Source organism: Gopherus flavomarginatus, chromosome 4 (assembly GCF_025201925.1).
Source record: "Gopherus flavomarginatus isolate rGopFla2 chromosome 4, rGopFla2.mat.asm, whole genome shotgun sequence".
Taxonomy (NCBI): domain Eukaryota; kingdom Metazoa; phylum Chordata; order Testudines; family Testudinidae; genus Gopherus; species Gopherus flavomarginatus.
The window spans coordinates 68,675,785-68,691,195 of NC_066620.1; the positions used below are offsets into that span (position 1 = coordinate 68,675,785).

At 43.4% G+C, this 15,411-nt stretch overlaps 1 protein-coding gene across 2 annotated transcripts in view; it reads right to left on the minus strand.

Moving 5' to 3' along the window:
- TTC27 (tetratricopeptide repeat domain 27) overlaps positions 1-15,411 on the minus strand; it is a 203,622-nt gene that overhangs the window by 175,803 nt on the left and 12,408 nt on the right. The window lies entirely within an intron of this gene.

A 15,411-nucleotide genomic window follows, 5' to 3' on the forward strand; every position in this document is an offset into this window, starting at 1 on the left:
TTGGTTTGAAGTGGATCAGAGACTCTCCTTGGGATAACAAGCCTGGTACATATCAATTTCTTTGTTAAACTGACAAACTTATATAAGCTTGCAGCATCCAGCAAGTATAACTGGACACTGCAAGACAGAGGTTCCTAGGCTTGTGTCTGGGACCAGAGCTAGCGTCATTCGGTTATTGGCTAGCACAAGGGTAGGCAACCTTTCAGAAGCGGTGTGCCGAGTCTTCATTTATTCACTCTAATTTAAGGTTTCTCATGCCGGTAATACATTTTAACGTTTTTTACAAGGTCTCTCTCTATAAGTCTATATATTATATAACTAAACTAGTGTTGTATTGTAAAATAAACAGGGTTTTCAAAATGTTTAAGACGCTTCATTTAAAATGAAATTAAAATGTTGATCTTATGCTGCCGGCCCGCTCAGCCCGCTGCTGGTCTGGGGTTCTGTTCACCTAGGCTGGCAGCGGGCTGAGTGGGGTCTGCGGCCGGGACCTCGGCTGGCAAGGGTCAGCCAGAACCCCAGACCAGCAGTGGGCTGTGCGGGGCTGGCGGCCAGGACCCAGAGAGCTGGGGGCAGAGGGCTGGAGTCAGGGCTGGGTATGTGAGGGGGTGCAGATCTCAGGGCAGAGGGGGCGCTGGGTATGGGTGGGGGTGCCAGAATCAGGGCTAGGGCTGCGGGTGGGGGAGGGATGAAGGAGTCAAGTAGAGGGCTGAGCATGTATGAGGGAGGTACAGGGCTCAGAGCAGGGGCCTGGGAGGGTGCGGGGCTCAGGGCAGAGGGCGTGGTGTATGTGTGTGGGGGGTCGAGGATCAGGGCTCAGGGGAGAGTGCTGGGTGACTGCCCCCCTAAAAACTCTCAACCCCACTGCTCCTTGTCTCCTGACTACCCTCTGCTGGGACCCCTGTCCCCAACTGCCCCCCCCAGGACCCCACCCACTATCTAAGCCTCCCTGTTCCTTGTCCCCAGACTGGACTCTACCTCCTACCTGTCCCCTGACTGCCCCGACCCTCTTCCATACCCCCAACCCCAGCCAGACCCCCGGGACTCCCATGCCTATCCAACCACTCCCTGTCTCCTGACAGGACCCCCAGAACTCCCGACCCATCCAACCCCCCCACTCCCTGCCTGCCTCAACCCCTTTCCACACCCCTGCCTCCTGACAGGACCCCAGAACTCCCAACTCATACAACCCCCCGAGCTCGTCCCTTGACCACCCCCTACAGAGACCTCCCACCCTCCTTGTTCCCAGTCCCCTGCCTGCCCTGACTCCTATTCACCCCCTGCCCCCTCACAAACCCCGGGACTCCTATGCCCCATCCAACCCTCCCTGCCCCAACCACCCCCCGGGATCCCACCCCCCCATCCAACCCACCCTGCTCCCTGTCCCCTAACTGCCCCCACCCCTTATCCAACCCCCCCAGCCCTGGGTCCCTTACCATGAGGCTCCACACAGAGCTAGATAAGCTGCTCCATGGGAGCACACAGCCCCACCCTACTGGTTGAGCAGGGAGCGTATCTGCCTCCCCGCGGAGCCAAACGCTGCCCCGCGGGAGCGCGCAGCCCCAACCCCCAGAGCGCTGTGCGTGGCGGCAGGGCTCCAGGGGAGGGGAGAAGCTGGGGGAGGGGCCAGCAGCTTGCTGCACTCGCCCCTGCGTTCCGGCCCGGGAGCGCGGACCCCGCAGCTTGCCGTGCCGGGAGAGTGGGGCCATTTGCCCACCCTGTGCGCACGGCTATGCTTCTGCTCCCTGCCCCCGCGGGGGAAGTGGAGGGCAGAGGAGAGCGCGCCGGGCTGCGCAGGATTTTTAGTGGCATGCTGGAGTCCCGGCAGGCTCCAGCGTGCCATTAAAAATTGGCTCGTGTGCCGTCTTTGGCACGCTTGCCGTAGGTTGCTGACCCCTGGGCTAGCATCATTCGGTTGCAAGCAGCTGGGAACAGCTTACATGCCAGAGGCTGTGTGTGAACAGCCCAGGAATGTAGGTTCTCACAGCAAAGCAGGGTAAGGCTGGCTCCCAGAGTCAAGGATTGGAATGGCCTAGCAGATCACTGGTCCAGACAACACCAGAGGGGAATATCACACTGACCAGAGGATAAAGTCTGCTCACCAGGCTGACGTACACTGGTACTCTCAAGCCACAACCCCACCCCAAGGCCTGCCCCTTCTTGCTTCATCTCCTGCTGATTGGGTATCCCTGCTAGACTGAGCTTAAAGACTCCAGTTCACTTCTGGGTAAAGTCTGCATCTCCAGTTAACAGCACATAAATCCCATGTCAATTAACGATGCTGCCCACCAAACAAACTAAACAAAATTGCCTCCAATAATTTAATTAAGTCACCTTATAGTCACCCAAATAAGTCAATTTAGTGTATCTTTACATTGTCCAAATAACTTAATGCTGGGTGTTTCTCTAATAGTTAGTGCATGTTATCTCCTCCCTCCCCCAACACAGAGTCCTCTCATGGGGATAGTGTCAGCACAGTCCCTCATGCACATGCAGAACTCTCTGCTTGGGAAATTATGTTCTATGGCTCCCGCTAAAGGGACTGCCCTCCAGAACGTCTCCTCTGCTTAATGGGCTATGAGTGCCGTCCCCCACAATGCATCCTGCTCTTAACCCAGAGTCCATGCATCCCTCCAACTAATGACAGCCTTCTCCCTTTACAAAGGCAGCTGGAGATATCTGTCTTCATGTCACTCCATCAGTTTACTCTTGCTTTATGTTTGGAAGCTTTCTTTAGCAAACAAAAGTTATGTACTTTTTTTCCCCCAAAAGTAATAGCTTTGCCTTCAACCTCTGGAGAATCTCTCATCTGAGAAAGATTCTTAGCCATCTTGGGTGAGTGGGCATTATTCAAGCCCTGATGTAATATTAGCTGAGCAATATATATGGCTGTTTAAATATTAATTTGTTCCCAAATGAAGTAAAGTTATCTGCATCTAAACAATAATCAACACCTTGACTGTCAATTTTCACTCAAGAAAAACTTGCTAACTGAAGTTGTTCAGTTTTTAGTGGAGTCAAATCCTTGCCATAATAAAGCTGGCTTTTTTCCCTCCCTGATTTTTCTGGATAGTGCTGTAATTCATTTATATATATTTAGATAATTCAGCCTTGTATCCTGCAGCCAGTGCTGCAGGTTATCAAACTGTTTGATACCGAGAGGAATTTTTACATGACATCAGCATAGTGATTTCAATTCATTCATGAAAATGAAGTCTATGATGATCTGATGAACCACTTGTGAGTAAAACAGTAAAGGAAATAAGTTGTTTAAGACCTGCACCAAAAGCCTAACCCCAGGCCCACTCAAAGGAAGAATTTTACCAACGTCCGTAACTGATCTCATTTTATGAAAAAGGTAATATGCTAAAGCAGAGGTCCCCAAACTTTGGGGCATACCCCCGTAGGGGGGTGCAGAGGATCATTCGGGGGCATGGCTGGGGCCGCATGACAACCCACCATGGAGGCTGGGGAGGGAGCACCACCCAAGCTCTGCTCCTAGCCTTGTCTGCCAGTCCCATGTCCGGGGCTCTGGCTCCTGGTGCCACTCCTGCACCCCAGCTGTGGCCCCATCCTCGGAACATTTACCTCTGTCTACGCTCCCCTCCCCCTGGAGCCTTGACCCTGCTCCTGGCCCCAGTTGGGGGGGCAAAGACAGCGATAAGGGGGGGGTGCAAATCTGAAAAGTTTGGGGACCATTGTGCTAAAGAGTAGCACCAGGGATTCATTTGGAAACTAATTTATGCATACACCCACAAATTCAGTGCCGATTTTAAACTTTTTTTTCTTTTTTAAATTTTTCCTATGCTTAAAGATACAATAAAATAAAGTACTAAGCAGCACACAGCATACCCACCTTCTATCAGCAAACCAGACGTCTGTTTTGATAAAGACAAGTTCTCTGACCCTTGATATGTCGCAGCAATCTACAGTACAATTATTTGCTGCAGCAATCCATTAGGCACAAGTTCACATTTCAAAGCCACTAGCACAATAAAAGACACATCTGCCCAGTTAAAGCAGTGTCACAAGGACAACCAAGAGGGGTAGAGATGGGTGGTAATGCTGTCCCACACTTAGAGTTGGGTCTAGAAAGCCATAGCAATTTCCAGAAAGCCATAGCAATTTTTCTTTTTAAGTTGCTCTCAGAATGTCATGCCCTCCTCCATGCAACCACCACCACATGGAGAGTCCATTTTTTCATGTCCAGAAACCTAAGCCAACAGCTGATCCTCTAAACCTGCTCTCCAGACTGCGTTTAGGAATAAAACCCAAACCAACAGAAGTTACTGCTACAAGATATCAATGAGGATGAGAGCTTAGTAAGATACAAAAAAAGGTTAGACATTTACAATACTGCCAACTCTGATTAATGTGCATAAGCCTTGTCAAGTAGTCTCAGGCTAAGTACTGTTAGGTCTCAAACTTCCGGAAGCTGTAAGAAGAGAGTACAGTAAAATCCTGCAAGCATAAGCAAAATCTATCTAGGAAGCTTTACAGACTAAAAAGGAAACACTGTCAAGGTAAATACAGACTTGTGGTTACTATGCTCTGCAACCAAATACCTCTTTAAGCTGATTCAAGCATTTTTAAGTCTAGCAAATTAACCACTATTAGCCGCATAGAGAAGAGATGAGCTGAGCACTGGTGCACAGTTCATAAGTTCAAAATAACCGCAAATGCCACCCTGGAATATTTGGCCACCTTGACTGGTTGACTTGTTTTGAAGCACAGCCAGCAAATACCGTATAAATAAGATGCAGAGGCGCGTGTGTGTGTGTGTGTTGACCTAAAAGAAACCGCTCTTTGTGAGGCTCACGTACACCCCCTGAACCAAAGGGACTTGTGCTTCACTGACTATTTGTGCCTGGCCAGCACAGGAAATGGTCAACTGAAAGGTAACATATCTTTGGACGAACGCAGGGTGAGATATGAACTAAAACAGTCTGGTGATGCTCGAGCTGGTTAATCTTAAATCTGTATTAATACTATAGGTTTAATCAATATATAGTAACTGTATATGTTTTGTGCCTTGCTGGAAACAGGTACAGCGTTGGTAAAGTTAGTAGTTTATAAATCATAGTAGCTTTGCAAGCTGCTGTGCCTGTCTTCAGTATAAGTTACCATCAAGTTATCATAGAAGTCAATAAAAGTTTATAAATTGATTAAAGTTATAAACAGGTTAAGGTTACTAAAATATAGTTGATCAATGTATTAGTATTGCATATGAACTTGTGTTCGTTGGGGATGGTTACAGTACACAAAGTCATTAGGCACAAAGTCATCAGGCACATTCTGTCTGTGCTGCTTTTATAGTCATAAGTCATTAAAAACCTTTCTTAAGGAATAATTAGTTGTTAGTTTCTCTTTTGCAGACACTATTCAACCTCATTACATCTGTGTTGGGTGGTAGGAAGTAGCGAACACCTAGAGCCCACTAAGGCCCTAACAGGAGCTCCCCTAGGGCTCTGATGTGTGCCTCCTCCTTCCATTAATCTCCATACCAACATCAAGCATTCAAAAGTCATGACTCAAGTGTCCCTCACTCCCACCTCCTCCATCTTAAGATTTGGCTAGAAATCATGAGGTTTTAAAAATATATATATATTTTTGAGTTTTTATTTGCCTTCTAGTGTTTGAGCCATTAGAGATTGCATTTTAAAGCTTTAATCTACAGCAGGAAGGGGTTTCAGAAAACACACCAAATATAAAAAAAGCCAGCATAAGAACTGCTAGTGTCAGTGTCCATTTTGGTCAATTTCACAGTGTTTTAACTATAGGGATCCTGATCCAAAAACGAGTTGCGGTGGTGGGGTGGTCGCAAAGTTACTGTAGGGGAAGTTGCGGTACTGCTACTCTTACTTCTGTGCTGCTGCTGGTGCCAGCGCTGCCTTCAGAGCTGGGCAGCTGGAGAGCGGTGGCTGTTGGCCAGGAGCCTAGCTCTGAAGGCAGAGCTGCCACCAGCAGCAGCGCAGAAGGATGGCATGGTATGGTATTGCCACTCTTACTTTTGTGCTGCTGCCTGATGGAGGGGCGCGGCCTTCAGAGCTGAGCACCTGGCCAATAGCTGCCACATTCCAGCCACCAACTCTGAAGGCAGCACAGAAGTAAGGGTGGCAATACCTGACCCCTCCTAAAATAACCCTGCGATCCCCCTGCAACTTCCTTTGGGTCCAGGACCCCCAATCTGAGAAACACTGGTCTCCTCTGTGAAATCTGTATAGTACAGGGTGGATAAAAATCAATGATTTTAAAAAATGGATTTTATTTAGATCTGATTTTTTTGATAAAATGCTTTTTGAGGAAAAAACCTAAGATCGTTTTAATTAAGATACATGATAGCTCAGATATCTCATAATGGAATAGGGATTATAAATTCTAATTCTATAGTATGAGACAATACATTCATGTAATGTTTAAAAAAAGTTTTGTAAATGAGTTCCAATAGTTCATGGATTAGGGACTCACTCTTAGGGGTTCAAGGGGCTTCTGTATACATTATTTAGGTTAATCTTTCTATCTACCAATGGGACTCAGTGCTCAGACTAGAAGATATCATCCGAGATGGTTAGTTTTGCAGTTATCAAACTGGGGGTTTGTGTCTCCACAGATAACATTCTTGTTAATAGCAAAAATGTTTAGATAGATAGATTAGATAGATTAGATAGATAGAGGTGAGAAACAACAGACCTCAACCTTATGGTCCCTCTGCAAATTTGTGTACACAGAGTCAATCCCTTATGTCTCTCTAAAAGTGCCAAGTTTCAAAAAGTTCAAGGAATAGAAGATTGTTGGAGGCTGAATAGATCTGGACAAGGAGAAGAAGTCTGGAGATAAATGTGAGAAGGGAGGCACAGGCAGTAGAAACAAAAGTGAAACTGTTTGAGCAGCATATTCCAGAAGTCTTGAGGTCTTTTTGAGTGTAGTCTTCATTGATTTGAGATCTACCATACCATTCTCTGACTAGAAAGGAAAACCTATAATGGCAACAGGCTGTAAAATAGACCAAGTTTGGGAATATTTTAATGAAGTTCCTCGACCTGTTAGTAAGACAGGCATGCGTGCAAAATGCAAACAGTGCAGCAAAGAAATGCAAGGCCTGGTTACCCAAATGAAACAACTTTGTGAGAAGTGTTCCTGCTTAGGAGGAAGTTTAATTGAAGATGATGAAAGGAACATGTCTGAAAATGCAGGATCTTCAGCTTGGTAAACTTTTTTATTTCATACTTCTTCCTTCTGGACTATTCTTGAATTCTCATGTTTGAGCAAAAAATATAGTTGTTACTCTATGCAGTTGTGATAAAAAATAAATAGCTGAAATAGACAGATCTTCCTTTTACAATTTCACCTTTAAAGTGTACAGTGTCAGTGAATGCAATGAGTAATACTAAATGAGCAATACGGTAATAATAATTAAATAACTGCATTGACTTATTTTGTTTAGGAGACTCCATCCTCAACATACAGGATTCTGAAGACTATCCATCTTCAAAATCACCATAATTTTCTATAGTTTCAGAGTTATCTGCCAATCAGTGTTTCAGTCACATCGTGTATATCACACAGCCACAGTATATCACCTGTAGCAAAAAGAAAAAAAAAAAATCTGTCATCCAGAAACAATCATAGATATGTTTGTGAAAAGAACCAGCAGATTACAAAAAGAGAGAATTGATGGAAAAATTGCCAGGTTTGTTTATGCAACAAACTCTCCTTTCCGTATGACTGAGAACCCACACTTCATTAACATGGTTCAGTCATTAAAACCAGGATAAAGTCCACTTAACAGAGCAGATGATGCAGGCAAATTGCTGGATAAAGTGTATGAAAGAGAAATCGAGCAGTGTGCAAAAGGTCTAGAGGGTGAAATTGTTAACCTGAGTCTTGATGGGTGGAGCAATGTCCACAATGATCCTGTTGTATGTGCTTGTGTGACAACAGAAGAAGTGAATGTCTTCCTTACAGAAACAATTAATACATCAAGAAATGCACACACAGCAGAATACTTACAAGTAGCAGCAGTGAAAGCTGTAACAAACTGTGGGGGAAAAAATTCAAATGTCTAGTATGCAGCTTAGTCACAGACAATGCTGCAAATATATCCAAGATGAGAAAAAACTATTTAGCAGAGAGTCCCAAGCTAACAACATACAGTTGCAGTGCTCATTTGATGCACTTCCTAGCCAAAGACTTCTGCGTTCCAGAAACAAAGGCTAATGTTTTCGAAATTGCAAAATGCTTCCGTAACAAGCACTTTGCAGCAGCTGCTCTGAAAAATGTGGGGAGGAACCAAGCTAACTCTCCCACAAGACGTGCAATGGAACTCAGTAGTGGACTGTTTTGAGCACTATATCAAGAACTGACCTAATCTGGTGACAGTTTGTAAGCAAAATCATGAAAAAATAGATGGCACTATCACAGCCAAAGTTCTCAACACAAGGGTTTAAGAGAAATGCTGAACACATGCTGAGTACCCTGAAGCCTATTTCTGTAGCCTGGAACAAAATGCAGGGAAATTGCTGTTTTATTGCTGACGCTGTTGACATTTGGAAGGAACTGAGTGAGATCTTAAAAGAGAAAAACATTCAATGACAGAGTTAAATTACAAGCATTATCTTCAGCTCATTTTCTTGCAAATATTCTCAATACTCAGTAGCTGGGTCAAACTTGAACTGCTGAAGAAGAGGAGTTGGCTATGACATGGGCATCCAGCAATCATCCCTCCATAATGCCAACTATAATGAACTTCAAAGCTAAGGGTGAACCATTCAAGAAATATATGTTTGCTGATGATGTTTTAAAGAAAGTCACACCAGTGAACTGGTGGAAGTCACTTAAGCACTTGGATTCACAGACCGTTGAAGTGATAATCTCACTTTTAACAGCAGTAGCTTGTTCTGTCGGTAGAAAGAATATTTTCTTCCTTTGGACTAATTCATTCCAAATTGAGAAATCATTTGGGACTTGAAAAAGCAGGAAAGCTTGTTTTTTTGTTTTTTTCCCCAGATTATGAACAAACAGGAAAATGAAGGTGAAGACGACTGAGTTAGCTGCAGAGGCCAATATTTTAAGTTTCTCATGTTGACCTGGCTGACATAGTCTAATTTTTTTTTTAATATTTCATTTAACTATTTTAGTTAAAAACAATTTTAACAAAAAAAACCTGATTTTAAAAAACTGAATGTTTAACTAAATTCAAAAATTCATATGCTTGTTTTGTTAAAATATTATATGTTTGCTGTTGAAGAAAAAAATCCAGAAAACAGAATGTTGTTTAGTTAAATAAAACAATTTAAATGTCTGTCTGGTGATGTTCTCCTACTAATACTGCATGGCAAGAAAATCCTCCAAATACAATCTTAATGATTAACCTGTTGAACTGGAGATAGCTCACCTCCCAATGACTTCATAAATATCTGCTTCAATTACCTTTGGTAAATGAAGTAACCAAACTATCATTCATTTTCTGATACAGCTGTAAAACTAATCTGAAAAGTTTTCAAAATAAATCTCACTTTAAAAATGTATAGTGTGTACCTTCTAAAAATGAAACCTACATCTATCTCTGAGTTGTGAAGAATATATATTAAGGTTATAATCACCAACAAGAATGCACTTTTATTTAGAAATCCATGATTAAACTGAGTTTTCCTGACTAGTGATTTAAATCAATTTGATTAAATCTAATCCACCCTGTATAGTATAAGGCAGGGGTCGGCAACCTTTCAGAAGTGGTGTACCGAGTCTTCATTTCTTCACTCTAATTTAAGGTTTCATGTGCCAGTAATACATTTTAACCTTTTCAGAAGGTCTCTTTCTATAAGTCTATATACATAACTAAACTATTGTTGTATATAAAGTAAATAAGGCTTTTAAAATGTTTAAGAAGCTTCATTTAAAATTGACTTAAAATGCAGAGCCCCCCAGACTGGTGGCTAGGACCCGGGCAGCGACAGTGCCACTGAAAATCAGTTTGTGTGCCGCCTCTGGCACCCGTGCCATAGGTTGCCCACCCCTGGTATAGGGTAAAAGCACAAAAAAGACCAGCTTTCACAGGGAGAGAACAAATTTCACAGTCCGTGATGCATTTTTCATGTCCGTGAATTTGGCAGGGCCCTAACTATGGATAACAATCTACAGTAGATAGGGTTAAGGAATATTAAACTTGCAGGCCACGGCTGCAACTAACTGATGGAGACTAGCAAGACCCTATAGCAGATTATTGTACAAATTGCCTTCTGTAGGGTTTTTTGCACTTCCTGTAAAGCATCTGGAACTGGCCACTGTCAGATGCAAGACTCTGGAGTAGATGAAACAACGGGCTGATGCCATTTGGCAATTCCTATCTCATGTCAGCTCCTTACTAGCTCCCTTCCACAGCCTTTGGAAAGGAAGCAAACACACACACATCCCAGTCATCTCACACACAGAGAAAAAAAATCTTGTCTGAGTGACCTGGGGGGTGGGGGTGGGGGGCAAAGAGTCAAATCCCCACCAAAATATAATAGGTACACTATGATTTTGGTTACAGAACTCAAAGCAAAATAGTTTTATTTTTTACTACTTTAAAAATCCTCAAGGTTGTAGTCTAGATTTATTAGACCTAAAAGACATGCAAGAGCAGTATGCGTCTTTCTCCCTTTTACCTTTTTCCCTCCACCAACAAACTCTTGTGCTTTCCCTCTGCACATTGTTTTTTGCCCCAATTTTTACTGTTTGTTTTTTAGTTTCCAATAGACCCGCAACCAAAACCTAAAAGGACTGTACTGATGACAAGCAATTTTGCTAGAATACAGAAACTGAAACACATACTGGAGAGTACTTTCAGTGACTTGCTCAAAAAACTCTCTGCTAAGCACAAAACTCCCTACTAATAGCTCCATTCAACAATTCATGAACTCACAAGTGGAAAAACAAAGTATACTTCAGAAGGCATTCTAAATATTAAAAAAAAAAAAGATCTCTGAAGCACAGCTGATTATGCATTCATTTCTACAAGCCATAAATTAGTAGTCTTTCTGTAACTAAGATCAAATTCAGGCTGGACACTACTTCCTATGCCTATTGTAGTTCCTGAAAAAAAGAGTTAATTGTATTATAGCACATGCTCCTTACACTGTGCTCCTCTGGAGCCAAACAGCCAAGGTAAGGGAGTCAGCAGTGGAGTCTAGGTTACAGCCAGGGAACAGAGGGTGAGCTAAAATTATATGCTGGTTTGCTGGGCTGCCTGGAACACTTCACATATGGACATTTTTGATAATTAATATTTTGTCAAGTTCTCTAGGAGGCCTAACTTCACTCTCTAACTACCCAGTCATTGTCTGCAGCAATATTCTTCAGAGAGCCCTACTAAGAGCCTCCTTCCTCCTGTACATGCATAGCAAAAAGGGAGCTTGTAGCCAGCTTCAGCAGATCACCATGTTTTGCCTCCTGCAGTGCTCTCAAGGCAGCCTGGCTCAACACCTACTTCCCCACATCTGCCTGAACAGGAGAGGTAGTTATAACAATTTCAGCGGTTCAACTTCCAGAACACTGGGTTCCATGAAATTCTCCAGGCAGCTCAGTTGACTTGGCCATACTTCTGACTCCCTGTACTTTCTGGATAGGTTTGACCAATGGTTCTCAAACTGGAGTTCGTGAATCCTGGAGGTTCAAGAAATGTTACAAGGAGTTCTCAGGGAAAAAAATCCGTCATGGCCGACAGAGCTGTCCATAGGGACCCCTGGACTTCCAAGAGCTAAGCAGATCAAAGCAAGCATATCTATCACACTAAAGAGATTTAAACTCCAAGACTCCTTATAGGAAAGGGAGGTGGATATTTTTTGCTGTTTTTAAAATTAAATATGCAGCTATTATTGTTTTTTAAATTATGAAGAAGAAGTTTTGTTGTAATGCGTGTTGTTTGCCTGGACTGCTCAAGATCTGAAAGTTAGTGTAGGAGGAACACTGAGTTGGCTTCTTAAATACCTTCATGCCGTTTCCCATCTGATACTCCTTGATGAAATATAGGAGCCTCGTCTTACAACAGGCTTATTCAAAGTGATAAAAGCTACGAAAGTGAGATCTTGGAACAGTGTTGCCGTTTTCATAATGTAATAGAAATACTGTAATGATAAATAATTAATAAGTGAGTAATTAGCAAGTCATAAAACAAATTTTATATTTCCAAGATCACTGCTTTTATAATTTACTCAGGTAAAGGAGAAAATCCCTGGAAACATTTATTTTTAGGAGGGGGTTCATGAGACTTGACATTTTAGTGAAAGGGGTTCATGGGTTGTTAAAGTTTGGGAACCACTGGATTAGACTAACTCAAACCTGATGGAAATAAGCTTGCATGTGGCGTGGGAAGAGAATGAAGCTTATTATATAACAATAGACTGAATTAATAATGCCATGGAAGGGGGTCCCTAATGTGGCATTTGGGATCATCGTGTTGTGAGGTACACTAGCATTTTTTCACAAGACTTATGAATAGATTCATTGGTCTCTTAGTGAAATGATACTAATACTTTCCAGCAAAGGGAACAGTCTGACGATGTATAAAAGGATTCAAGAAATGAAGTGCCAATTTGAATGTGTGAGGATAGGGATTCCCAAAGCTTTTATGAAAGTCCCATTAGCTAAAAGAGAGTTTCTCGTCAATTTAAAAGTGATATAAAAATGAACTGACAGGAGAAAGGCCAGCAGGAATTGTTATTTGTTTTAAACACCCTATGGCAGGGGTCCCCACCGCGGGGCCCGCAGGCGCCGGCATCTAAATGTGCAGGCGTCCTGGCCAGCGGTCGAGCATCTGCTGAAATGCTGCCGAATTTCTGTGGTATTTTGGCGGCGACGCCTCTCAATGATGCCACTTGCTGCCGACAGGTGACGGCATCGAGAGGCGTCGCCGCTGAAACGCCACAGAAATTCGGCAGCATTTCGGCGGATGCTCCACCGCCACCACGGTCCTTCGTCTGGTACCCACCAGACGAAAAGGTTGGGGACCACTACCCTATGGCTTGTCTACAAGAATACTTAGTTCGTGGCAAGTGGAGGTGTAAATCCAAGTGGCCATATAGACCTTATTGCTCACACTAAAAGTTCTCTAAAAGTGCTCTTTAACATACTTCCATTTCAAAGAAGGCTAGCACCAGCCTAGTTTTACACCCTAGCTTGCTGCAAACTAACTGATCGTCTAAGCCCCAGGGTGTTTAAAATAAATAATTCCTCCTAGCCTTTCACCGGTCCGCTAATTTTAACTAAATTAACAGTTTATGTGGACTAAGCACTAATCTACACTACAAGCACTACAGTGGCGCAGCTGCACCAATGTAGCTGTGTCGCTGCAGCGCATCTGACGAAGACGCTCCAAGCCAACAGGCAAGAGCTCTCCTGTCAGGATATTAAAACTAATTCTGCGAGAGGCGGTAGCTAGATTGGCAGGAGAAGCTCTGCCACTGACATAGCAATGTCCACACTGATGCTTCAGTTGGTGCAATTTATGTCACTCAGGGCAGTGGCTTATTTACACCATGGAGTGATATAAATTACACAGATATAGAGCTTTTCTACACTACAGGTTAAGTCTTTGCAGGATCAGGGCCACAGATTGAAAACTTTTTACCATAGAGGCCACCTCTTCCCTCCACCCAAAGTTTTTGATCCCAGAAAGTTCAGTTCAAAAATTTAGATGTACTTTCTTTTCCTGTTTTTTTTTATTCAGAGTCATTATTTGTCAGTTTTCACTATTTCGCATACAAAACCTGAGGCAATATTGGGAAGATTATTTAAGCATTCAAGTTCCTTAATGGTTGTTGTGCATTCTGAGATCACTTCAGGGAAATGGAACACATACCTACTACTAAACTGTCAGCTGTTCCTCCATTTGGAAGTTATAAACCATCTCAATATCTATACTCATAAGCATCAAACCATAATTCAATTCTGTTAAAGATCCCACAGGATTATTCTTTAATTTACCTATAATCTAAGTGGGGATTGGATTAATTCAGAGGGGAAGAATAAATGTATACACCCTCATGAACACACTGCTCATGCAAGGCATCTATAAGGACCTGTAGCTAATCTAAAAAGGAGTATTCACAATTTGTTCTTCCACCTGATTTATCATGGGACAGAAATAATTATGGTCAGACTCAGTTATCAGCGCATTCATAGTACAATTATAATTAGAAATACCTTGAGAGGTTGCTGCTGGCTAGGAGCAGGCATAAACCAAACAGCATAAAGTTAAGACCAAGCTCACATAGAGCTTTGAAAACAAGAAGGGTAGTTTTGAACATGCTTCTGAAATGAATGAGATGCAGAGGTGGGGAAAAGGAAGGCCTATTATGGTATTTAAGATAACATGACATGATTGTGTTTCTTTATTCTTGAAACAGGCAGCAGCACATTTAAGTACGGAAAGTTCGGACTTGAAGTGGTGTAGGAGAAAGCATTGCAGCAGTTATAGTGGTAGGCGAAGGAAGCATGGGCTACGGTTTCTTAGCACAGAGAAAATCAGCAGCATTCTTTATTGATCTCTCTCTGAATTTGCATATTCAGGGTGGAAAAACAATGGATTCAGAGAGAAACAAAACATCTCAATTGGGCTTTTATTTTGTTAATTGATAGAGTATTTCTTCTGTTTTCCCTCATATTTCTTGTTGTAATCTATAACAGGACAATTAAGTACTAATATCTGGATAGGTTAGAAAGTTTAAGAATACTGAGAAAAAAAGAATAGAAATCGGAAGTTTTTGTTTTGTATTTAAACTGTCTAGGCTCCGGGAGTGGGGGAAATGGACAGAGGTAAGGGGGTTGAGGCTGGGGGAGGTGCTGGCTAGCACTCCCTCCCCGTCCCTCATGGGGGCTGGCCCAGAACCAAGCCACACCCCCTTAGCGAGTACGCCCCCAGTTTGGAGACCTCTGTATTAGTTGATCTATGACACAAATGCTGGACTTTACAATCCTTCCAAGGAGGTTAAAAAAGTACCGTATATATTGGTTCATAAGCCGAATTTTTTTTAATAAAAAAGGGAAGCACCAGAGAAGGGGGTCAGCTTATGAATGGGTATAGAGGGGGAGAGGTGGGACATAGCCCCTCCCCCCAACAGAAGGAGCAAGAAGAGGCAGCACAGCCAGAAGAGCCAGAAGGGAAGAGGGAGAGCCAGAGTCTCTCCGCTTCTGGCCACGCTGCTCTCCCCCCAGTCTCCAAAGCAGCTGCAGCTCCGGGGCTAGCAGGCTGCAACCATGCCCCTTGGCCCCGCCCCTCAGAGCAGGCTGCGACCATGCCGGCCCAGACCGCTGGAGCACGCTGCGGCCATGCCAGAGACATCCTCCCCAGATAAGGTGGGAAGGGATGGGATGGGGAGAGAGTATGGGTCCTAGGCTAGGGGTGGGGTCATGTGGGGGGGTAGTCACAGGGGT